This window comes from Diadema antillarum, unplaced genomic scaffold (assembly GCF_040938485.1).
Source record: "Diadema antillarum isolate AM-2024a unplaced genomic scaffold, OU_Dant_1.0 seq00001547_RagTag, whole genome shotgun sequence".
NCBI classification, from domain to species: domain Eukaryota; kingdom Metazoa; phylum Echinodermata; class Echinoidea; order Diadematoida; family Diadematidae; genus Diadema; species Diadema antillarum.
The window spans coordinates 494,590-501,749 of record NW_027272276.1 but is presented as its reverse complement, the minus strand read 5'-3'; positions in this window follow the sequence as shown (position 1 = coordinate 501,749).

Sequence of the window (7,160 nt, the reverse complement as noted above, 5' to 3'; positions counted from 1 at the left end):
AAGGTTGTCTCGGTGAAACACCGGGGAAAATATGCAGATTATGTCAAAGGTCATGTTTTGTTTCTGGTCATGCACACGTTTTCAGCTAGCTAGCGCGTACTCGACCTCCCAAATCCGCACGTACAGGGTACCAGTAATTCGTGTTTGTAAACATACACACGACACTACATAGTATGTCGTTTCGTGTGCAATGTGGCGTTCACAGTGCGACGGCATTGTTTTGCATCGTGCTGTGCATTGTATTGTTTAATTAGCACGCCGTGTATACAAAGCTGGGGACCGTTTCATGAAACTTTTTGTCAGTGATTAATACACTGACAACTGTTAAAAGCTACTGAAATCCTTGCGTCTGATTGGCTGATAGCAAATTTGTCGGTGAAAACCTCCGACGAACTCGTTGATGAAACGCCCCCCTGATATAGGTTTACAGTGTACTTGATCGATTTGATGCTTCCTCCTTCTTCGTCTTCCTCTAGTGTCTAGCTCTTAACTCTTCCAGTAAAGTCTGATACAGTCCGCCTCTTGCTTGATTTTTTCGTATTTTGTGCTTTTCTCGTCAAGTGCTGGGTTTACAGTGTGCAGGAGAAATCCGTTGACGTTTTGTGCTGTTGAAATTTGAGGGAATTTTGCAAATGGCTGGAGTGTGGACCAAAGACGAAGAGAGACTGTTACTAGTGAACGAAGAACTGAGCGGGACGTCGGCTGACGATGCCGCGTACGAGTCCCTCCTCCGAAAACTTGCTGAACATGGGATCGAAAAAACCAAATCGCAGATGCACAACAAACTCAAGTACATAAGATCACCCACGTTGTGAGCAGAAAACCCGTCTCGGGGAAAGTTTCACCGAGAGCAGTGTGAAACGACGGCACTGAAACTTTCACCGAGAGGTTCCCCGGTGAATTCACCGGGGAACCTCTCGGTGGTTCACCGAGACGGGCAGCGGGAAAGGGGTATAAGTTGCTAAGCCATACATCTGATGCAGCGAGATTATGAACAGTGGATGTGTGCGAAGCAACCACCACCAATGTCCACTCGTCTTGTTTTAGTAGTTGTTTTCTTAATATCATCAACAAGGTAATAGGTGGCAGAGTTTGTATGAAAAAACGGCCACCTTCATTGTATTCATGGTCGATAATAAGAAAACACCAACTGTACAGCAAAACAGGTGAATATACAGGTAGGCAGTGGATGCATCCACTGTTTGTAGTCTAGCCTCATCAGACATACAGTGTATTGCTTAGCATCTGACACAAAAGTCTCACCGCATCAGACGTGAAGCGTTAAGAAAACAGCAAAGCAATAGCACAACAGCAAAGAAAAGAGCTGCCATCCTCCACCTTTTAATTTCTTGGCTACAGATAGCCTGATTGTAAAGTCTTTTAGAACTATTTATAAAGAAGAATCACAAACCCATCACTACAAAAAACAAGGGTTTGATTTTGAGAAATTCAGTCAGTACCAAACAAGAGTTTATGTAATATGAAAGAAGAATTGACAGGATCATCTTTAAGAAAACTTTTGAACCATCAGTGCCAAAGAGTAGGGACCATTGATAGCAAGAGTACTGTCTTCTGTTGTTGGTTTTTTTTTCCCCATGAATATTATGTGCACTAGTTTTTCTCCTTTTGAGACTGACTCTTTGAGATTGACACATACTACCTTTGGATTTCATAAAAATGAATGTTATATTACAGTTTGGTAAATCACTGTGTTTGAGCTTGCTTTTAATTTTCATATCAGACGAGGAGGGTACTGAATGCAAATCTGCCAAACCTGAAATTCAGGAACTAGGCATACTGTAAAAGTGGAATTTTTTGTGCGAAAATAAAAGCACATAAATATGTTTGCTTCCAATGTGTTCCTGTGGTTGATGTCTTGATTCCGCGGAATTGAAAATATGCGAAACTCTTCTTCTTCTTTTTTTGCCGAGCGTGAAAAATTAGCCTTGTGAAAATATCTACTTTTACAGTACTGTATCCAAACTGAAATTTTTGTGTGCATTTTTATTTTTTATGATTTGCACAATTAAAATGCATACCAAAGTTCTTATCAACATAGTATACACTATATGCATTGAATGCCATTGACCCTATTTGCAAAAGATTTTTTTTAATCCTTCAAAATTCATAAAAATCCCCAGATTATTACCAAAATTTACTCATCTATTCCTCATGTCATTATCAACTTTTTCTGTAAGTTTCATCCAAATACTTTCACTACTTTTTGAGTAGGTCAAACAGGCCAAACAAACCAGCGCCAACAAAAACATTAACCTCTTGGGCGAGGGTAATAAAGCTTCCTCTTTCCCAACAAATATGAATGTTCCTTGTAAATGGAAACAGATGGCAGGTATGTCATTGGCTGTGACTTTAGAATAACGTAGCCTAAGACAAAGACAGAAAATCCAGGATGAAAAAATAATTTCTTCTTATGATATTAAGAGAAAGAGATGGCACTCTATTGGCACATCTTTTGTTGGCACAAAACTAAATACATCAAAAATAAGATGAAATATACACATGTAATACCAACAGCACTCTTTTCGTAGAGACAGAAAAAATCATGCTTCATGCAATTATAATGGCAATATTCTCAAGGTCACCATTTCATACTCACAGGAAAATCAACTCACAACAGCCTGGAGGTTACTGGATTAAAACTTCAACAAACAATTGAATAAAACTCCCAAGTTATCTGCTGTGTGCAAGAGATGAACATGCATTGTTATGTACAGTATGCATATTACAGTGAATTCTCCAAACACAATACACATTTACAACTCTTGCATAGATTTAGACAAATGAGTGCCAATTCAGTTTGTGGCATTCTGAAAGACCCTGCATATATGGTAAACTGAAGGATTCACTTCTCTGAGCTCTTACAGTTGTATTACTCAACCCCTCTCCCTATCCAAAACTCACATTTTGGAACTATCTTAAATCATTAATGCTGGGTTTTTGTTTCATCTGCAAGTGGTAAATTATGCCTTTACTTGTCTGAACAAGAGAAAATGTTAATGTTGAGCCCTAAAAATACCTGTCTAGAACTACTTCCTTTCTACTTATTTCATTCACAGCACCATGTCTGATTTGCACCCTGATGGGAACTGATTGATTTATTTCACTAGGCTAGCAATCAACATTTAAGCTCTCTCAAAGTGCTTTGAAGTCCAATCAATATTATCTACAATGTCATGTAGAACACATAATTTTATACTGATAAGATACTGTAATCTGCCATACTTTCACAAGCATATTTTGTGAAATGGGACCTGTATGACAGTCTTGCAAGTGGTTGTTTTTGCAATCAAGAACCACACTGACAAAATGATTATCCTAGAGAAGATTAATAACTTTTTAAGAGGAATGTATCAGCGACAATGTACTTCCCTCCTTAGAAATGATACACAACCTACTTTTTTTTTTAATGGGAGCCACCATTTTCATGAGTTGTTAGTTTTATGAATATCAGACATCAACCAAGTTGTAAATCTACATGTTCATATAAAGACAAAGAAAATACATATATGGCTTGAATGTACAGTAAGTTATCATTTTTCTTACCAGCAGAAAAGCAATGCTCTTGTGGAATCGTGAAGTCATCTTTTCTGTATTTCATGGCTGGAGAGGCAGACAAAGACGTCAAGTTTAGTAGGCACGGCAGGCTAGGAAAGGGAGTGGGTCAGCCTGTATTGGGGTGTATGACAAAAGACAAGGGCACTACACCAACAAAATTGAAAATGACAAAAAATCACATATTTTGCATTTTTGTCATGAAGAATTTATCAAAACCCCATAAAACTATGTACATGTTGCTAGGGATGTCAGCAATACAATGGTATACATTGTAATTATGCATAACCAGATGCCTACAGGTTGGTTACAGCTCGTTATTCCGAAGATTCGTTATTCCGAAGGCTCCTTAGTCCGAAGATTCGTTATTCCGAAGGTTCATTGTTCCGAATATCATTTTCTGATTAACGAATCTTCGGAGAAACGAACCCTCGGAATTTAACGCCACAAATGTTCGGATTAAAGAACCCTTTTTCATTTTCGGATTAAAGAACCCTTTTTCATTTTCGGATTAACGAACATCTAGGTATAGGGAATTTGTGTGTTTCGGATTAACGACCCTTTGGAATAACGAACCTTCGGAATAGCGAACCTTCAGAATAACGAACAGCACCCGATTGGTTACCACTTAAATGCCTGCTACTGCTGTAAACTTTGGCATTTTTAGTTCATATTTGGTCGATAGATGCAACTCAAAAAGCAAAGATTTTAATTGACTATTTTTGACAAATGTGTTTTCCCCATTGCCATGGCAACCGGTCTTAACAAATCAGAATTTAGCTGTCAATAACTCAAAAAGTAAAGCCCATAATTCCAAAATGTTCAATTAGATTATTAACTCGTTGAGGACGAGTCCCGAGTACACTCGGGCAGGTGTCTATAAGAAATTTATGCGTGTTAGAGCAAAATCAGTCCGTCCTCAACGGGTTAAGCATGTCCTTCTGCATTTCAAGTGTACCAAATTTGGGAAGAAAATATTAAAGCATTTTCAAGTTATAGCAAAATTTGTAAACAAAGGTATATAAAAACACATTTTGAGAAAACCTCATTTGAAAATGAAGATGTCATTTTCAAACGATAAAATACACACAAAAAAAGTTGCATTCGCCATACGAGTACTTTCAAAACAAATTTCACCTCAAAAGTACAGGCAGATGCCATTTCTAGCAGTATCATATAGGATATCCCTTCAAAATATGTAGAATTCACTTAATGCACTTTTACAAATATATTTTGTCAAAAATTATGATTTAAACCCACAAAAACACAGTATAATGATCATATTCAGTGTTTATCACACTGTAGTCCCATTTATAGAGTTTTGAATATCTCTCATGTATGCATTCCTCCACGGCAAAAATGTGCCTTCAAAAGGGTATCAGAAAAAAAAAGAATTTTAACCGCTTTTACTGCATTTTTTTTTTTTTTTAGTGTAGAACCTACTGAATATTGAAGGTAAGAACCTATACTGTCACTTCAAAGTAAAAACAGAAAATTGGAAAAAAAATTCAATTTTCAGTGTAGCACCCCCTTACATGCATGTATTACTAGCAGCAGCCATTTTTTTTTTTATAAAATTATTTGACACAATCACAGACTCCTGGTGAAATTGGGCACAGGCATGCCAAGAAAACAGAGTGCATTTTTTTTAATGCATGATAAAGACTATTTATTCTTCACAGCAGGGCACCGGGGGATTGATCTGTAATACTAGAAAAATTGGAAGACACGATAGACTATCTGAAGTAAACATGGCTGGTTGCTTAATGTTTTTTAACACTTCCATAAAAATAAGATAACAGAAACATATATAGCATTTTCAATACAAATAGTAACTTGTAAATAAGACATGTTATATCAAAGCATGAGCATTTCAACAACATTCATGAGAAATACAAGAAAAAAATAATTTGAAAGTGTTTGGAGAAAGCAGGAAATCACAGCCATATATCATAACCTGTCTCCAAAAGAAAAAAAATACTTCAACAAATGAGAGTAAATTTCTAAAAGAAATTGTTTTCTCAAAAATTAATATATATATTTATGTACAATTTTCAACATATCATGACAATATTGATTCAATGAAGTTTCAAAGCAACCACATCCTGAAAAGTAGAATCAGTGTGTAAATACGTGTATTTATATGGCCAGAAACCAAACAAAATCTTTAACATTTTCTGGCATTTCATCCAGTGTTTCATCACATTTTACTCAGGGCTTTCACAAGTGAACCAACACAAGTTCATTGCTGGTTACTCTCAATGATTGGAGGGTGAACCTGAACATCTAATCAGTGAATTTTATCTATGTTTCAAGCAAGTTTTCTTTCATACTGTAGTTGTAAAATGGTGAATTCACCTGGTGCACCTGGGCACATGTGGTGAAGATCTTACTACAAGGTATGTACTATGATGTAGCATGTAAAATGGGTAGATGTGTGTGTGTGTGGGGGGGGGGGGGATTCAGTGAGGGGTAAACATTCTGGTTGCCAGGAACCTTTGCTATAATTTGTATAGGTTGGGATAAAATGCACAATGTTACAATGTACTTTGATTTAACATTTACTGGGATGATTACATTCTTACCACTTTTTTAGGCCTACTATAAGGCCAAGTAAAAAAAGAAACCAGTTTCTCGTCCTCGCGCGCATCGATTTTGGCCGCCGCATCGATTTTTTTACTATTTACTATTTTCAAAATGGCGCTGAAAATACCAAGAAATTCATAATTCTCGTCCCAGCCCGCTCCCCGCCCGCATCGATTTTCAGTTGCCGCATCGACTTTTTTGTTATTTACTATTTTTTCGGCCGCCGAAAAAAAAAAATCGACAATTCACCTACCAATCGTGATGTCTTATTTAAGCGTCCTCTACTTAGCTGTAGTACAGCTGTAGCTTCTGTAGTGCGTATGTAATAACGCATGCATTTCACACTGCGAGCTCGGCAAGAAGGAATGACCCACAAAGCAGTTGAACTGTAGTTGGATGGGCGGGCCTGGGCTGTGATGTATAGCGCACTCGGTACGTCGTGATGTAGACAGGACGTTGAGCACCTTCTGTACATTTCTCTCGTGCTGTTGCCCGCTTCATGTGCTGCTAGATTGATTGCGCAATGTAACCACAAACCCCGTTATAACGAGGTCCGTGAGACCGGCGATACTACCTCGTTATAACCGGTACCTCGTTATAACCATACTCATCAAAAACAAAGAAAAACATAAGCATGACGTCATATACCCATCAATGAAACTTAGACATATCCTTTGCGTTGTTATTACACAATTATTAAGCGTTATTATTGAGAGAATAAAGGGAGATTTTTGAATTAGGCGAAGAAATAGAGGCTGAAATGATTAGTTAATTCTTTATTGTAATTCTTGTTTGTGAAGCTTTTTCTAAACACCAGCGCAAATATGGGGCCAAATATATAGAGTAACATACAGGCCTTGTTTACCGTAGGCCTAACTTGCTAGGTATTTTTACGCTGTTGGTGCCCAGCGGGAATGCGATGATTTCATGAATCATTTCGGCTGTAATCGTGTACACATGTACAATGTATGATCGTTTCGCCCAAATGGATTAAAAATGCG